Consider the following 19,739-nt stretch of genomic DNA (forward strand, 5'->3'; position numbering starts at 1 on the left):
CACCCAAGCTCTCTCATTTATCCCTTGCCATAGGGTAGTTTCTAGTAATTCAAGTGACTGGCTCCAGAGCCTTCAGAGGGAGTCTAGCATTTATAATGCAACTATTCTAAATGCTACCTTCTTAGGAAGAATCTTCCAGCAGACAACTAAAGCTTATTAGACACCAAAATGAGTTATGGAAGAAGGTTTAGATTCTCATTCCCTAGAGGTTTTTAAAAGCAGGACGGATTCTCATCTGTCTAGGATGATTATGTGGGATTGTGCTGGTAGGCCGGGGGATAGACCAGCTCATCATCCACGAATAATATTTATTAAACTCTTGGGCATTCCTGATACTAGATGCTATATTTCACATATATATTAAAAGATAATTTTAAAAACACAGCCCCTACTCTCAAAGAAGTTTTAAACTAATGAAATAGAAGGTTTGTATGGCATAAAAAAAATAGAATGAATGTCAACAGTGTTTTAATTTCCCAAACCATTGTAGTTCTTTCATTTTCTTTCTCTACTCATGCTCCTTAGTTTTGTTTGGGAATTATGCAGAGCAAGATTTTCAGTGGGGCATATTTTTCTGGCTCATATTTTCCAGGAGCTTGTGAATGATGCAAAATATGAGCAGATATCAGAAGAATTAAGTGGGGCAGAGAGCACATAGTGGCCTCAGTTCTTTCATGCAGAAAGCAAAAGGCTGCTGGGTTTGGTCTTAAAGGATCCTTCACTGTCTAATACTTTGGGATTCTAGGCCATGTGGTAATTAGGGTCAAGGTGGCCGGGGGAGGGGGGAGACTATAAGGAGGTGGGAAGAAAGCAAATTATTGAAGATTTTCCCCATCAGAGCCATAAAATAATATTGACCAGGAATCTATTTCAGGCCAGGTTTTCAGTAGACAAATATGGTTATGTTCTTTGAGAGCCAGCAGAATCATGGAAATGCCCTCTGGCAGAGAAGAGCACGTTTATGTGCAAGCTTAGCTAGAACCTGACCACATTCCATCCCACTCCCTGAGCAGATCACAGAGGCTGTGACCCTGTGCTCTGTTATCTCAGATCTATGCTGTCCAGAATAACCAAGCTCAGAAAAACCAAGTTGAGGTTGCACTTATGCATTTATTCTTATATTCTCATAAAGAAGTCTTTTTCTAGGTTACATTTTTTTTTTCCTTCTTACTCACAAGAGCAAAGTCCTAGAGGGCCTCAGCCAGCCCAGCCAGGTCCTTTGTGTCCTTGCTGTGTGGCCAATTAGAACAAGGTACACTGTGCTTCACTTGGACCCAGTGCTGCATCTGGGTGCAGGGCTTGGCCAGAGGGAGCAGGCTAGATTGCAACCCCCTCACACCACTTGTGCAGGGCCCAACCTACCTAGCAACAAGGCAGCCCTGTAGGGAATGAGAGAATCTTGAAGAACTCACCAAGTGTGTATCTCTGTACAAAGGAAAAAACTGATTAGATATGCTTTATGAATTTTTCTAATTCATCTGTGTATGGAGAAATATGGATGGATGAAATCTCATCAGTATTTACTTCTAAACATAGTCCACCGCTCCCACCAGTGGTGGAAATTGAACCCAGGGCCTCAAGCACTAAGCTATATCTCTAGCCCTTTTTTATTGCCAGGGAAGGTAGTGTATAGGGGACTGAACCCAAAAGTGCTTAACATCTGAGACACATCTCCAGCCATTTTTATATTTATTTTGAGATGAGGTCTTGCTAAGTTGCTTAGGGCCTTGCTAAGTTACTGAGGCTAGCTTTGAACTTGTAATCCTGCCTCAGCCTCCCAAGCCACTGAGACCACAGACATGTGATACTGCACCTGGCTTCTAGCCATTTTTATTTTTTAATTTTGAGACAGGATCTCACTGAACTGCCCAGGTTGCCCTCCAACTTGCAATCATCCTGCCTTGGTCTCCCAAGTCACTATGCCTGGCTAAACAATAGTCTTTTTTTTTTTGCTATTGAAAGAAAAGCTTGGACAACTTTCCCCTGAACTTTCAGGAAAGCTTTTGTTGTGCTTGATAAGAGTTATTCTAATGTGTTCTTCATGTTTAGTTTGTTGGGTATTTTCCTCTTCCAGGAATGCACAAGCAATGGTGGGAGTTAAGTGACCCTTCTGATGCCTGAAGTCCCTTGGCTGGACCTCCCACTGCTGCCACCTTAAGCACCAGACAAGGTGGGCTATTCTCAGTTGTGGTACTGGGGATGGAACTCAGGGTCTGGGTTCAGGCCAATAGGTTGACACTGATCTGCATCCCCACTGGCTACACCCCTACCTCTTTTTTAAAATTTTATTTTGAGACTGGGTCTTGCTAAGTTGCCCAGCTGGACTCAAATTTGTGATCCCCTTGCCTCAGCCTTCCAAGTAGCTGCTGGGATTACAGGTGTATACCACACCACTTGCCTGGCTTTATTATTTTTAACTAAAACATGTAATTTGAATTCACATAGGCAAACAAACATGAATGTAAATTTAATTTTCCAATGATTCAATCAATAGTTAACTCATAGAAAAGAAAGTAGGTATCCAACTAATTTGACTCAAATTGAAAAAAATATGCAAAAATATGCCCAAATTGGATAGTGAATAATTGATGAAGATTCCATTTTGTTTAGTCAACCATTTAATCTACTATATAACTTATTAAATATTTCAGGTAAAACTCTCAGGTTGTAATTTTATGTACTTCTTGAGATTTTAGGCTTCTTAAACACATTGTACAACTAAAGTTATTTTCAACAGTAAGGAGTTGATCTTTTTCTAAAACTCTATAACTTATATTGGTAAGATAGATCATTTTAAAATATTGTTTTATTAAACAGCTTTATTTTAAAAGATAAGTTTCCAAAGTTTCTGACAGCACAGGCGATTTTAAATATGGGAGAATGTGTCATGGTGCATCTTTGAGTCAATGAATTGATTCTCCTACCAGTCATCCAGTGGATATTCTAAATTTCAGAGATAGAACTAATTTTATTCCTTTATAGTCAGCTGTTAATGGTGACCAGTTTTAGGAAACAAATGCATACAAATGAATTGTTAGTGCTCTTGAATATGTGGTGGGAACAGGGAGCAGAACCCATCAAAGCTTCCTTTGGCTGTACCAAGCCCTTGGGAGCAGGCAGATTCAATAATTGCAGGAGGGAGACTAGAGCTCAGATTTCCTCCTGAGCTGTGAGTCTTTGAGTAATTTCTTAACCAGTCTAAACATTTAGTCCCTTTGTTTGTTATCTGAGGAAAATATCTACCTTGCAGAGTATTTATAAATATTATAAACATCCTATAAATTATTAATCATATTGTCTTTCACAGTAGATGTTCAATAAATGGTGGCTGGATATCTAAGCGTGTTGTTTTGCGCTTTCCTAAGACTATAAATTCCTTGAGAGTAAGAATTACAGCCCCAGGTACAGTTTGTCCTGTACTGCTGATGATCAATAAATATTTGAGCTAAAATTTCATTTTTGAAAGGCTTTTAAAATAATCTCTCCTTCAGAGTTTTAACTTTTTTCATCTGACGTGTCTTTCCCTTCAAAGTCATAAAATCTAATTTCTTGGTATTCAAGAGCATTTTCTTTTTTCTTTTTCTTTTATAGTGGGGATTGAACCTAGGGGTGATTTAACAGCCTCTTTTTTTTTTTCCCCCTAGTTGCTCTTTTTGTGGATAGAAGTCCCAGTTGGCTTGCTGCTCCTCCAGGATATCATGTTGGAGCTATGGATCAGTCAGGTAGTGTGGCTGCTGATGATGGGCACTAGAACATCTTTAGGAAGAAGGGACCACATCTCTCTCCCATAAGCCCTTTCTCATTACTTTAACCCTAATTAGCGGGCTACATAATCTTGCTGGTGTGTGTGTGTGTGTGTGTGTGTGTGTGTGTGTATAATGTCAATGGACTTCATTTTGTTTATTATATGTGGTGCTGAGATCAAACCCAGGGCCTCACACATGCTAGGCAAGCGCTTTACCAGGGAGCCACAATCCCAGCCCCCTAAAATTGTCCTTTTGTTGTTGTTGTTTTTCCCTAAAATTGTGTATTAAAAGGCTTCCCGGGGCTGGGGATGTGGCTCAAGCGGTAGTGGGCTCGCCTGGCATGCATGCGGCCCGGGTTCGATCCTCAGCACCACATACCAACAAAGATGTTGTGTCCGCCGAGAACTAAAAAATAAATGTTAAAAAAACTCTCTCTCTCTCTCTCTCTTTCTTTCTTTCAAAAAAAAAAAAAAAAAAGGCTTCCCTACCTCTCTCCTTTCCTTCCACTGCCACACCAAACGTGAATCCATTCCCTCCCTGACCTAAAGGACTGCCTTAACAATGTCACTTTCCTGTTTAAGAACCATAATAGACAACTAGTGAATATCTATTTACTCTCTTCCATCTTTAGATTTAGCTTTCACTCCCTGTCCTTTCTCCTCTCTGCAACCAGTTATCATTCTTCCCTATTCCTGTTTAATGTTTCTATTCTAGTCCAACAGGGCTACTTGCATTGATTTGTTAATACACCAGTGGGCCAGATGTTGTGTAGAGGTGTCTGTATGTTTACACCTTGATTCTCCCTTCGTTTGCAGAGGCTAGAAGCCTGGAAGTAACTTTTCTCATATTCTCTTGTCAGCAGGGTTTCAGGTACACTTTGAGCTGTGCCAAGCAGATATCTTGATGAGAGATTTGGAAGGAGGAAGAGAGTGGGCTACCATCCTTGGCTTTTTCTTCTATTAGTGGTTTTGGGCAGACCTTGAAGTCGGCAGGGTTCCCAGCAGCCTCTGATTCTGGGAGGCAGAAGCTCTTTGATGCTTTGTGTAAGGATGTGCCAGGCACCATCCAGCTCACCAGGGAAGGTATAGAATGAACAAATAATAAGTCGAGTAAAATAAGCTCTCATTAACATACTTCCGCCTCAACCATTTCCTTCATTTTTATTTGTGATTGAAAGGAAAACAGCTCAGGAATTTGGAGGAAAGCTAGGTGTTTTAAAATAGCAAGTAAGTAGTCTACTACTAGACCAAGGACTTTTCTTTCTTCCTTTCTCCCTTCCTTCCTTCCTTCCTTCCTTCCTTCCTTCCTTCCTTCCTTCCTTCCTTCCTTCCTTCCTTTATTTCTTCTTTTCTTTCCTCCTCCTCCTCCTCCTCTTCTTCTTGCCTCTTTTTTTTTTTTTTTTTAAATTGGGGATTGAACCCAGGAGCTCTTAACCACTGAGCCATATCTCCAGCTCTTTTTATATTTCATTTTTTAATCAACTCGTTAAATTGTTTGGGGTCTGCCCAAATTGCTGAGGCTGGCCTTGAACTTGCAATCCTCTGATCCTCCTTCCTCAGCCTTGAAGGCACTGGGATTATAAGAGTATGTGACCCAGCACCCAGCCAAGAATTCTTTTTCCAATGTTACTGCTTTTATCTATGACAAAAGATAGTTGGATTTTCTACAAGGAAAATAATACAATTGGGACATAAGAGATATAATGGATAATTTAATGTTTTTAAAGTCATAGAGTGATATTTCTTTATCATTTTTCTCATTTAATATTATATTGAATATTATAGGAATTTCAAATGTGTTATTTAATACACATTTATCTGAATTTTAAAAAATAAAGAGGGACATTCTTTACATGGAGGTACTTGGAAATTCTTTAAAATACATCATACATACATAAATTTGATTTATCCATTTCATTTCTACATTCACTGTCTGTCTCCCCACCCTCCTCATTTCATTCCTCCATCCTTTAGGTCTGCCTCCCTTCTCTGCTCCCTCCCCCATTCTCCTTCCTGTTACTCTATTGTTCTTTTTTCACTCATTTATTTGTTTATTTTTAATTTGTGCCTTATAGACACATAAGGGTGGAATTCACTGTGGCATATTTGTACATGCTCATGATTTTGTTAAATCATTCTGAATTTTCTTCCCTTTTCCATTCCTCCTCCCTCCCTCCTTCTCCATCTCCTTCTGTCGCACAGATCTTCCCTATATCTTTATGATATCTGTTACTGTAACATACACACTTTTTTTTCCTATTATTTTACTCTAGCTTCTGCATATGAAAGAAAATATTCAACCCTTGATTTTCTGAATCTGGCTTTTTTCACTTAGCATGATGTTCTTCAGTTCTATCCATTTACCAGCAAATGCCATAATTTCATTCTTTATGGTTTAGTACAACTCCATTGTGTATGTATACTACATTTTCTCTATCCATTCATCTGTAGATGGTCATCTTGGGTGCTTCCATAACTGGGCTATTATGAACTGCTATAAACATTGATGTGGCTGTATCACTGTACCGTGCTGATTTTATTTCTTTTGGATAAATACCAAGGAGTGGGTGATATGGTAGTTTCATTCCTAGTTTTCTGAGGAATCTCCATATTGCTTTCCAGAGTGTTTGTACTAATTTGTAGTCCTATCAATAATGTATGAGTGTACCTTTCCCCCTACATTCTCACCAGCATTTATTATTTTTTGCATTTCTTAATAATTGTCATTCTGACTGGAGTGATATGAAATCTTAAAGTATTTTTGATTTGCATTTCTTTGATTGCTAGAAGTGTTGAACATTTTTTCACATATTTGTTGGCCATTTATGTTTCTTCTTTTGAGAAGTGTCTGTTCTTTTGCCCATTTATTGATTGGGTTATTTGTTTTGTTTTGTATGTCCCCATTTCTAAAGTGGAAAATAGGAAGAATTTTTCAGATAATTAGATAACAAACTCATTCATAGGTATATTAAGGTATTTAACTAGGTCTTTGAGTGCTTTCTAAATTATTCTTACCCTTTATTTTCTCTTTCTTAAAAAATAGCAATTAAAATTTTAAATCTATTATTAACTACACAAGGAATTCACATTGCAAAAATTCATATTAAGTATATCAAATTGCAAACATTTGAATCAGTAGAGATCAAGTGAAGGTCTCCTAAGAGTGTTTCTCTCCTTTATGAAAGATAAGAATCTGAGCACACAGACCCTTTCTGCCACTGTTATTCCCAGAGCTTTATTATTTATGTATTATGCCAACTCTAGTATTGTTATGGTTGGCAAAAAATTTTAGTATTTTGTAACGTTAAGTTTTAATGCTTGTAGGTTAATTCTAAACAATGAAAAGTCAGGGCTGGGATATAGCACAGTGGGGGAACACTTGCCTAGCATGCACCAGGCTCTGGGGTTGATCCTAAGCATTGTGGGGGGGAGGGGTGGAGGAGGATAAAGAGCAATAGTAGCACTCATGACTACACAAATATTGCTCACTTCTGAGATAAACAATAGGATGTATTTCTTTCTGTATTGTTCTGGTGTTCCATGTTGGCTGGCAAAATTTTTTAAATTACAGGGTTTTTTAGTGTAATTTAAATTAGTCTGTTCTAGTCAACCAGTTGCTCAAGGTCATGGCACATTTTAAAATCTTAGCATCAGACCTTTTCTTATGGAGTTTTGTTTTTATTTTTCCTTGAGTTTCTAATTACCTTTGTCTCGTTTTTTTTTCCTCCTTCTATGTGTAAAAACCTATGACATAGATGCACTGTCATTTACTTTACACTTCAATATTGTTGAACATTTTAGGTCATTTTCCTTTTTGTCCCATAGGAATAATGTTTCAATGAAAATTATCAAAATGCATATTGTGCCTGTGCATTTTTTGGGTTCATACAAATTTCTATAAAATAGAAATCTAAAGGAGGAATTACTGGGTTGAAGAGGATATTCAATTTAATAACGACTGGTAAATAGCCTTCAGAACAGCATTACCATCTACTGTACAGCACGTCTTAGCCTTTATTAGTCATTTTTATTTTTGCCATCTATCTCATTGCTGTTTTAATTTGCTTTTGCCTTCTCTATTACTGAGGGGAAAAAAACATTTTCATAAGCTATTGATACTTGCAATACGCTATTATTGGAATTATTAGGTCTTTTTATTTTTAGGATTTTTTTATGTATTTTGGATGTGAGTTCTTTTTTCTCAACAAGTTAGGCATATATCCTTCTAGCATACCAATTGTCTTTTAACCATGCAGTGTTTTTGTCAAAGAGACGCTTTAGTTTTCAGGTAGCAGAAAAAAATCAGTTTTTTTCCTCTAGAGGCTTTGTATGGTGTCTTACTTCAGATAGGCTTCCCTAGCTCACAGTAATAATAATACTCTCCTGCTCTCCTGTTTGCTTGAAAATACTTATACAGATTTCTTTTAATATTTGGCACTTTACCTTCTGTGAAATTATATATATATATATATATATATATATATATATATATGCATACACACACTCACACACACACACACGCGCACACACCGAGATGATCTTCGTTTTGTATGTGCATAAGACAAGTGATATATGAATATTACAATTTATGAGCAGAAAGGCCCTACAATAACTGATATGCTCAAATTTGGGACCCCCAAAAGATCACCAGAGACCAAGATAGATGTAAGCAGCAAAGAGGTGTTTATTGTGATCTAGCTCGGTCCTCCACTCACACAGCAACTGGTGACGCTGAGTGGCACTGAGCCCAGGGTTTGCAGTGGTTTTATACACTCTTTGGGGAAGACAGGGACTTCACATACATCATAGCATCTCTTAGCAAATCATCACACACCGCGGGAAAATCAAGTAACAACTCTAAAACATGATTAGCACATTCACTGACCGGAACAAGTTGGGTAAGAGTGATTGGTTACTACAAGAGGGGGATTCCTTTGAACTGATTGGTCAACCACCATTAACTACTGGGAGGGTCATCTGGCATTCCAGGTATTTTCTTTGTCTCATGCTGATGGTGGTTGCTAGGGGGCTGCTATGGGTCTCCATCTAGCCTGACTGAGTCAGGGACACCTGGCTCCAGAGATCTCTCCTGTTATTTGCAGACAAACAACTCAGCAGGGTGGGTATGTGCCTAGGAGTGCTCTGTGGGTTTTTCCAAGGACAAGGGCCACGCCCCCTTCCTTGGATAGGCTTTGCTCTGAGATAGAGGCTGGTTTCTCAAAAATGGAGTCACATCAGTTTTTCATAACAATTCTTCCCTGCATATTTAAAATTATGCCCCTCTCTCTTTCTTATGTCTCTCTCACACTAAAGGCAACACTGGCCACTGTGTGACATGCATTATAGACCTCGCTAATGTTAACAGCAATCGCAGTGTCTACTAAATATCCATTCCTTTTTTATCTCTGTGGAAGCCATTACTAGTGCTAATCAGTGTCCAGTTCTCTCCTGGGCTCTACAGAGATGATTATTTCTTATATCCCAAGAGTTAGTTGGGGCCATGTGACTAATTCTGGCCAATGACTCTAGAGAGGAAGCAGTGTGTCATTTACAGGTCTTTTCAGGCAGAGGTAGAGGTGGAGAGCCCAGAGTGACCTTGTGGCTTTTGTTCTGAGCTCTCCTCAGGGAGGATGGGGCCTCTGAGGAGAGGAGGCACTATGTGGAGGACAACTGCCAAGCTGAATAACTGAACCTACCGAGGACTTGCTGTAAATGAAAATATTCTGATACATTAAGATATCTGGGCATATTTATTACCACATTGGAAGGCAAATGATAAGGTATGACACTATTTCCTGGGCAACCTTGATGCTTTTTTTTTTTTTTTAAGTTGAGAGTTAGCAAACTTTAACACTGTATCACTTGAAACAAATCATTTGCAAAATACCTTATAATTGATTTGAGAAACACCAATATCATTTAATTCTTATTTAGCAATATTTACTGAGCATCTACACAGAACCAGGCATTGTGAGTACAAGGCCAACACCAGAGACTGACCTTTCTCCTCTTGGAGTTTGGCAGTAATCCCATGGAGGAGGCTGTATGGGGGGAATTGTTAAGGGTGTGGCTTTGGAGCCAGATGCCTTAAATTTGAAACCTGGCTCTGCCTTTTACTAGCTAAGTACCCTTAGGCAAGTTAATTAACCTTTCAGTGCCCCCCTTTCATCATCAGTACAATTAAGAATAAATGAAGTAAAACATGTAAAATGTTTAGCACAGGGCTTGACAATATGCACTCAGCAAGTATTAGTTATCACCATTAGGATCACAAACCTGGAATATACCCAGGTGTGTTAGGGGTAATGTAGAACTATGCTCCCAAAACATAAAATCACATCATCAAATCACATCTCCAGCCTCGAAACTTATCTCCTGTGTCAATATGGCATACTTGCCATTAGAAAACTGGCCCTGGCCGGGCATGGTGGCACATGCCTGTAATCCCAACAGCTCAGGAGTTCAAATCCAGCCTCAGCAATGTCAAGGTGCTAAGCAGCTCAGTGAGACCCTGTCTCTAAATAAAATACAAAACAGGGTTGGGGATTTGGCTCAGTGGTCAAGTGCCTCTGGGTTCAATCCCCAGTACTAAAAAAAAAAAAAAAAAAAAAAAAAAAAAAGGAAAGAAAGAAAGAAAATAAAGAAAACTGAAGTTCTAAGGCAGTAAGAAGTTGGTATCATGAAAAATATCTTGCGCTCTCATTCCTTTATTTTTATTTATTTATTATTATTTTATTTTATTGTAGTACAGGGATTGAACCCAGAGTGCTTAACTACTTCATTTTTTAATTTTTAAATAGGGTCTTGCTCAGTTGCTCAGGCTGGCCTTGAATTTGCCATCCTCCTGCCTCAGTCTCTCAAGTTCCTGGGATTATAGGCATTAACCACCATGCCCGGCTCATTCCTTTACTTTTAATATTTAATTTTTAATGATTTGGGGAATCTGGCTTAAAACAATCTATTTTTAGATGGTCTGTAAAAAAATGATGTCTAGTTCATGAACTAGCTTAAAAAATATAAGAACATTGCATATTGAGTTCATGGATAAACATTGCACATATACAATAGCTAAAACCATGTAGATACATACACATCTAAATGTAGCACTTTCTATGGAACATTCTAGATTTATTTTGAACCCTGAACTTTATATTTACCTGTTACCCAAGGTCACAGAACTAGTCAGTAGAAGAGATGAGATTAAAATCACAAAATCAGCAAATGCTCTTTCCATCACCACCCTGTGTAATAGAAGAAATAATCACCTTTGGCTCACTAGAACTGCAGTCAACAAGGAAAAGATAGTAATATATTACACATGCCTACAGTTTTATTGCTAGACCATATAACCTTATCTTCAATGGAGGTTTCAGTATTTTCTCTGTAAATACAAACCTCTTCCTTTGTGCACCACTATAGCTAAATTATTAATAAACATAGTAAAGGCAAGGTCTTTGGTGAAACTGTAGATCTAATATTGGGTCAATTACAAAATCTCACACCTTTCCTTCTATATAAAACTGCTATATGTTTCTACTGTTATAGCCCCTTCTACTGTATCCTTCTAAACCACTAATCAAATTCCTCAAGTGGAGGGAAACTAACATTTACTGTGAAATTCACATTTATATGTTTGGAACCGTATTCACAGAAACATAGATCTTTAACAAATACACAATTAATTCAAATATACACATCATACAAACTTTTATTTTAATTTTATAGACCACAAACACAAAAAATACTCACAGAAAAGTGTATCAAGGAAAAGAACTACAATCTTCTCATCATCTTTATTTTTGTTTGGGGTGAAGTTTGGATCAAGAGAAAATCACTAACTGGTAACAAGTTGCTCCCAGAACCATAAAACTTCTAGATTCGTATGCAAATGTGTTGTGTGTATATGTCGATTACAGTTGAAATGAGGTTGCTGTCAAAGTATTTGAAATATGATTAGCAAATTAAAAAAAAATTCTATGATCTCACTATCCACAGAAAACTACTGTCAATATTTTGATGTATATATTTTCAGAATTTTTCTATATGTGTATTTGCACATATTGTGACTATTTTTCTATAGATGTATGCATCTCCATTGTCATTGCTAAATGCCATATATTTTCCCCTTGCGCCATAAACATATACTGTAAAAAAATATACCCTTGTTAGTCAACTTTACTATCATAAATCAATAAATCAAATCAATTTAAGTCTATAAATCAATAAATCAATTCAATTTAAATTTATAAATCAGTAAATCAAATCAATTCAATTTAGTTATTGGTAGAATTGCTGGTAGAATTGCTGAGTCAAATTCTTTAGTACATGATACCAAAACAATCCCAGGTAAAATCATGTAGCCAGGTCTGCTGTTCTCCCAGGCTGGCTCCTTGTCCCTCCATTCTCCTCTAGGAATGGTAACCTGGAGGAACATGAATATAGGAATCTATGGGATACAGTTATTGGTATTTGAATCTCAATTCTGATTAGTACCTAAAATAATTACTAGGTGTTCATGGGATATGGATAGTTGTTTTAATCTCAATTCTGACTCATACTTAATTCTGTGAAAACCATTTCCAGTTATGTACTCTCTAAAATGGAGGTTTGACAGGTCAGCTGTTTATCAGAATTACCTGAGAAATTTAATATATGCTCCTGGATCTTGTCTTACAACATGAATGGAAGGGGGCTGGGGATGTGGCTCAAGCGGTAGCGCGCTGGCCTGGCATGCGTGCGGCCCGGGTTCGATCCTCAGCACCACATACCAACAAAGATGTTGTGTCCGCCGAGAACTAAAAAATAAATATTAAAAATTCTCTCTCTCTCCTCTCTCACTCTCTCTTTAAAAAAAAAATAAATAAATAAAAACATTTAAAAAAAAAAAAAAAACAACATGAATGGAAATCTCTCTGGTAGTCCTTGAGAACCTGCCTTTTTGAAAACTCCCTGGACTTCCACCTGGACTTCTGGGACCCACTAGGCCAAGCTGCCTCCCAGGCCTCTCTTCTGCTGGAACCCATTCATACTTTTCACTATCTTGTTTTGTACCTCCAGGCTCCACACAGCTTTCTCTACAGTCCAATCCAATTGTGTGTAATGGTAGAGGAAAAGCAAGGGGAAATGATGAAATAATGCACCCATTAAAATGAAAAATTCTTGAATCATTTTTTAAAAAGGAAATGAAGCCAGTCATGGTGATACATACTGCAACCCCGGGGACTCACAAGGCTGAGGTGGAAGAATCGCAAATTTGAGGCCAGACTCAGCAACTTAGAAGATCTTGTGTCAAAATAAAAACATATTGTTAAAACAATCTGGAAAATAGTTAAATGGTAAAGCACCCAGGGATCAATACCCAGAAATCTAAATGAAATAAATAAGTAAATAAATACATTTAAAATGATAATAAATAAATAAAAAGTAAGTTAAAACCAGTTGAAGTAATCTCATTTCTGCTACTTCTTATTGGCTTAAATGTTGATTAACATTTTATTGTATTTCAATGCCTGATTGAGGTTTTTCCTCATGTTTAAGCAAGTACGATGTAACAAATGGCAAGTAGGATGTCCAGTTTACAAATGAAGAGTCCAAAGTCCCTTGTAGTTCCTAAAGTCTATGATTTTGTTTCCGTTACTGTTATAGATGCTAGAAAAATACAGTTGACAAGTCCTGCTCTCTCACTCCATAGAGAACATGCCAATATAAAAGATTTATTGAAATGCAGCTGTTTCTGGGGGAATGAAGGTAATATACTGATTCACAGGCCCAGTCAGTCAACCAATAATAATTTAGAATGCAGAGTTTATTTATGATCTTCTGTTTTCAACTGTTTTTGAATATCTGATCAATAAAGCTAATAGAAAAGGCTTAGAATACATATGTAATAGTTTCATTTCTCATTCTTCAAGAGCAGAGAATAATATCTCTAACTCACCTCAGTTTCTCAATCTTTACATCTTCCATTTCTTGAAAGAAATAAAATCAGTGATTCAGAGTAGAATCTTAGAATCCATAGGTTTTTGAAAAGTAAATAGTAATGGAATTTGCTGGGCATGGTGACACCCACCTGTAATCTCAGTGGCTCAGAAGGCTGATGCAAGAGGATTGCAAGTTCAAAGTCAGCCTCAGCAACTAAGCAAGGCAGGCCCTAAGCAATTTAGCAAAATCATGACTCAACATAAAATGTTTTTTAAAAAGGGCTGGGGATGTAGTTCAATGGTTAAGCACCCCTGGTTCAACCTCTAGTACCAAAAAATAAAGAAATAAATAGTAATGGAAATTAACTTTTCTTCATGACTATAGTAAAATGAACATTATGCCTATTGATGCTTATAGGATAAAAAGAGGTCACAATTTTAAAAAAATATTTACTTTCTAGTTGTAGTTGGACACAATACCTTTATTTTATTTATTTTTATGTGGTATCGAGGATCAAACCGAGGGCCTTGCACATGCTAGGCACACACTCTATGGCTGAGCCACAACCCAGTCCTAAGGTTACAAATATTTTGAGACCTATAAATATCATTTTATGTGAAAAGAACTTCATTATATCAGTTTATTAATTAAGACATGTTTAACCATGAGATTCTAATAAAAATCTGAGCCTTTGATTCAGAGATTGTACTACTATGATAGTATCTGCATTTTCAGTGAATTCTTTCTATCAAATATCAGTTCTGTCATGGATGATTATAATTATACAATATTCTCTTCTGTACTCTCAATCATCTGATATGATGAGCTTTTTGGCTCAGAATTAATATATGACAGAGTGAAGCATTTTAGAAGACTTAAGGTGCTGAGTTGTTTTCTACACTGTGCTTTTCTTAAAATGTAACATCCCATAATAAAAGCATCCAAGGTGACTACTGCTGAGAGCCATTTATCTATAACTTCAACAACAAAGCTGGTGTTAAATATAAAACCATTAATAACATTACCTAGCAAAGAAAGTATAGTCCAGGGTTCTAACTTAAGCTCTCATCACAAACAAAACCAAAACAAGAAAAACCCTTGAATTAGAATTGTTCTTTAGAACTAATTTACTATTTGGGATTGGAGTGTAGAATGGGAATTTGATTTTCTCTTCTCACGGAGAGAAAAGACTGTCATGGAATTAAACAGCTGTAGACAAAAAAGCCTTTCCCTTTTTTGTGAGGGGGAAACTGTTTTAAAATCCTTCAAAAAGTTCGCCTCAAGTGATTAGAATAGAGAGGAACTCCCCCAGTTTTGCTCCTTTCCCAGAATCCTGTGGGGTATGAAAGGAGCTGGCTGGTGAGATGTATCCTCTACTCTGATTTATAGCCAATTTGTATTTGTGTTATCTTTTCCATCAGACTATAAATTTGCTGTGGTGGCAACTGTGTATTTGTTGTGTGTTTCCAAAGAGTATTCTGAGTATTACCTCTGGTACTTTCATTTTTTGTTAGAGTTGAAGAACTTCTAAGAAAAAGTGTTCCTTGGATTGTGTAAAGTAAATCCCTTCACTCCCACATTCAGTAAAACCAACTATACAAAAAGTAACTTTTGAGAGTGGAATTTTGCCGGGAGTGGGGGGCAGGTATGTAAATTGAATGGAGGTTACATTTAATGTTGGTTGATTCTACTAGGAACAGAGAGAGTTCTCAAAAAATGGCATGCATGTCAATACATCCATCATTCCGCAGAACCAAGAGATCAGTATCAATAGTGACCTAAGAGTACACCTTAGTAATCTAGGGGGTGGGGGCTTTTGACTGGAATGGCGTATTTGGATAGAAATGGATGATGAAACCCCAGTTGCAATTAATTTACATAAATTATCCAGAGTTCCTGGCCCTGTCCTTGGGTGGTAGGTGATTGGTGTGTTTGACAGGATGATACATATTTTGTCAATACATATTTCAAACTCAACAATCAAATTCCAGAAACCCTTGATAAATTTCCCAGTCTATGTTCAGCTTCATCAGATGAAAACAGTGAAGAGAATTCCAGACCCTAAGAAAAGACCCTAAGAGAAGGATCGGTGAGGGTGCCTTATACTCTTTTTTTTTTTTTAAAGAGAGAGTGAGAGAGGAGAGAGAGAGAGAGAGAGAGAGAGAGAGAGGAGAGAATTTTTAATATTTATTTTTTAGTTTTTGGCAGACACAACATCTTTGTTGGTATGTGGTGCTGAGGTTCGAACCCGGGCCGCACGCATGCCAGGCGAGCGCGCTACCGCTTGAGCCACATCCCCAGCCCCAAGGGTGCCTTATACTCTTACCTTACAATTCACACTTCATTCATTCATTCATTCATATTATTCAAATAATATTTAGTAAGTCTCTCCATAAGACTAAGGTAGACATGTCTTTGCTGTTGTGAGCATTGTGACTAGTAAAGATGACATCCTAGAGTCAAATGTGCTTACAAATACGTAACTGTATATGTTTTGCAGAAAAGTATAATATATATTTGGGAATAGGAATAAGTCTGAAGATCAGGCAAAGCTTGCTTCCCTAAAAATATGACAGTTGAGTAAGGGTTAGATCAGTTGAGTGAGGCAGGAAGAAGGAAGACATCCACCAAAAGAAATAACCATTATAAAGGCTCTTCAATAAAGGATATAGTACTTTTAAAAATCTATTTAGTTATACGTGATGGTAGAGTATATTTTGACATATTATACAATCATGGAGTATAAATTCCCGTTCTGTGGTTGTACATGATATGGAGTTACACTGGTCATATATTCATATATGAACATAAGGAAGTTTTGTCTGATTCACTCTACTATCTTTTCTATCCCTATCTCCCCTCCTTTCCCTTCATTCCCCTTTGTCTGATCCAGTGAACTTCTATTCTCTCCCCTCACCCTTACTGTGTGTTAGCATCCGCATATCAGAGAGAACATTCGGCCTTAGTTTTTTTGGGATTGGCTTATTTCACTTAGCATGATAGTCTTCAGCTCCATCCATTTACAGGCAAATGCCATAATTTCATTCTTTTTTATGGCTGAGTAATATTCCATTGTGTATATATACCACATTTTCTTTATCCATTCATCTGTTAAAGAGCACCTAGGTTGGTTCCATAGCTTAGCTATTGTGAATTGAGCTGCTGTAAACACTGATGTGGTTGCATCACTGTAGTGGGCTAATATTAAGTCCTTTGGGTATATGGTGAGGAGTGGGATAGCTGGGTCAAATGGTGGTTCCAGGGGCTGGGGATGTGGCTCAAGCGGTAGCGTGCTCGCCTGGCATGCGTGCAGCCCGGGTTCGAACCTCAGCACCACATACAAACAAAAGATGTTGTGTCTGCTGATAACTAAAAAATAAATATTAAAAAAAAACGGTGGTTCCATTCCAAGTTTTCTGAAAAAGGAGATAGTACTTTTGAAGGAACTGAAGAAACATAAATGTGGCTACACACAAAAGCAAAGGAGAGAGAGGCATGGAAGTTTGGAGAAGCCGGCAGAGAATCCCAAAAGGGCTCACAGGCCACAGGAAGTTTTTAATGGAAAGGGCAATGGAAATCCAATGTAGGAATTTAAGCAGGGGAAAATACATAATCAAAAGTTCATTTTAGTTTTGTTTTTGTTTTTGCAGTGATGAGGCTTGAACCCAGGGTCTAACACATGACAGGCAAGTGTCCGACCGCAGAGCTATATTCCCTGTCAAATTCTCACTTTAGAAAAATCTTTTGAGTTGTTCCTACTTAAAATAGGTAAACTCAGAAACTACTGCAATTGTTCACATATACTTACATTTATACAATTATCATATCTTTGTGTGAGATTGTCTTTGCCCAACCCCCTTAAAACCCAGAATACAATAAGACCTTCCTGTACAGACCTGAAATTTGCTTGTGTCAGTATGGATACCCTATTTCTCCTTGCGTTGAGAACACATTTAGACTAAATAACTCCTTAGAAGGCATTTTGCAGTTATATTCTCTTTCCCATTATAATTTAAGATTGATAACATGGAAGCAGCAGTTCTTAGAGAGGGCATCCAGATAACTGGATAATAAAATATTGAAAGGTTATATAAATAGATCATTGAATATAATAAATATTTATGGTACCCATGAGTGAAAGGAAAACGTGTATAAGAAACCGTACATGAAAATGGGGAGGCAAGACTAGAATTTTTCCTTTGGGTGGAAGGGTAGTATTTTTCTGGAGGAAAGCTGGGCTTCAGCAATCTAAGCTGCGATATTATCTTGTAGAATTCATGCAATTGTCCAAGAAAGGCTGGGAATGAGCTTAGCAGTAGAGTGCTTGCCCAGCAATGTATAAGGCCCTGGGTTTGATCCCCAGCATTGCAAAATAAATAGTCCAAGCATGTCATCCTAACATGGGTACGAGGCTGCCCCTTTTAAGGTCAGGGATATTGGTTCTTGCCATGTTTTTCTCCCTCCCTAAGGTGTTAACCTCAGTCAGGTTTATGATGATTTACTAGCCATCAGGAAAGGAAAATGGGAAGTGAAAATCAAACCTATTTCTTTTAGGAGCATAACCCACAGTTGCACATGCTTGTGCTCACACGTCATCAGCCAGAATTTGGCTACACAACCAAGAGAAACTGGAAAATTGACTCAGTTGCTGGAGAAGTGGAAAACAAATATTGGGGACAGACAGATGGCATTCTCACCCACAGGGCTGTAGGTAAATGAAACTACCTTTACAGAACTTACCGTCTATTGGAGGGGGAAAGACATTAGACTACTAAATATTTACTTAATTATAGCTGTATAATACATAATTACTGTAATTATACGCTGAGGTACAGGTGCCATTAGAGTCAATAACAGAGGAGTCAACCTAATCTGATGGAGGGGCAGGGATGGGACTCAAGGCCTATGGAACACTTTTCCAAGGAGATAGCATCAAGACTAAGCCTTGAAGGAGGATGAAGAATGAACCAGGGGAAGAGCAATCCTAGCAGAGGGAATTAGGAAGAAGCATGGTACATTCTGGAGACTCAGAGACAATGGCCTAGAGAGAAAAGGGAAAGAAGGAATGGCTCTTGGGAGAGCAGAAGTTGCTGGTGGGAAAGTAGAGTGACTGGAGCTGAATACAGAGAAGAAATTCCCAAGGAGTTTTACTAGAGGAGTGAAGGACGCAATTTGCTTTATAAAAAGATCACCTGGCTGCAAAGTGGGAAATGTATGGGCTGGGACAGTGCCAGAAGTGAGAGACCAGGTAGCAATAAACCAAGTGGAGGTGGAAATCAATGGAAAGAGCCAAGGTTATTTCAGGAAATGCATCAGGAGGATGAATTTTTCTCAGTTGTCATATGTCGGCAAACATCTCTATTCTACCCTCATAAGTAAATGCTGGTTTGACCTGGTTTGAAGTTTTACACAATTATCATTTTCCTAGAATAGGGAAGAGGTCACTTAACTATTTTCTAATAATGTTGTCAAGTAAGATCTTATTCCTGCCCATTCTTGTTCCTTTGTACATTGTTTTGGGTCTGAAAGCTTTTAGAATGTTCTTGTTTTCCCAAGAATCTGGAAATTCACCAGTATTTGTGTTGATTAAAACTTTTCTTTTTTCATTTGTCCTACTTTATCTGCAGGCTCAAGTAGCAGTGTGAAACTTCTTGATTTTCTTCAACTCTGGGAAATTATTTTTATTTATTTTTTTTCAGGTATTTTTCTCTCAAGGAAGCAGAAACTTTAATGATAAAATTTTTAATTAAGTTACATACATAAGCAATCATTTTGTTGAAATTCTTTTTTTATATATTTTTTATTTATATATAAAAGCAGAATGCATTATAACTCTTATGACATATATAGAGCACAGTTTTTCATATCTCTGGTTGTATACATAGTATGTTCACACTAATTTGTGTCTTCATACCTGTACTTTGGATAATAATGATCATCACATTCTTCCATCATTAATTACCTCGTGCCCCTCCCTTCCCCTCCAACCCCTCTTCCCTATCTAGAGTACGAACTCCTAATCCTCCCATGCTCCTGCTCCCTATCCCACTATGAATCAGCCTCCTTATATCAA

At 37.6% G+C, this 19,739-nt stretch overlaps 1 long non-coding RNA gene across 2 annotated transcripts in view; it reads left to right on the plus strand.

The window, feature by feature from the left end:
* Positions 1–19,739, plus strand: part of LOC144376328 (uncharacterized) — a 101,188-nt gene that overhangs the window by 14,101 nt on the left and 67,348 nt on the right. The window contains exons 2-4 of one of the 2 annotated variants that reach the window (XR_013436641.1): positions 2,075–2,170; positions 3,645–3,722; positions 12,925–13,120. This is a non-coding gene — a long non-coding RNA (uncharacterized LOC144376328). Of the gene's footprint in view, positions 1–2,074; positions 2,171–3,644; positions 3,723–12,924; positions 13,121–19,739 lie in introns of those variants that run through there. The other variant, XR_013436642.1, reaches the window with a different exon arrangement.

Source organism: Ictidomys tridecemlineatus, chromosome 3 (assembly GCF_052094955.1).
Source record: "Ictidomys tridecemlineatus isolate mIctTri1 chromosome 3, mIctTri1.hap1, whole genome shotgun sequence".
Taxonomy (NCBI): domain Eukaryota; kingdom Metazoa; phylum Chordata; class Mammalia; order Rodentia; family Sciuridae; genus Ictidomys; species Ictidomys tridecemlineatus.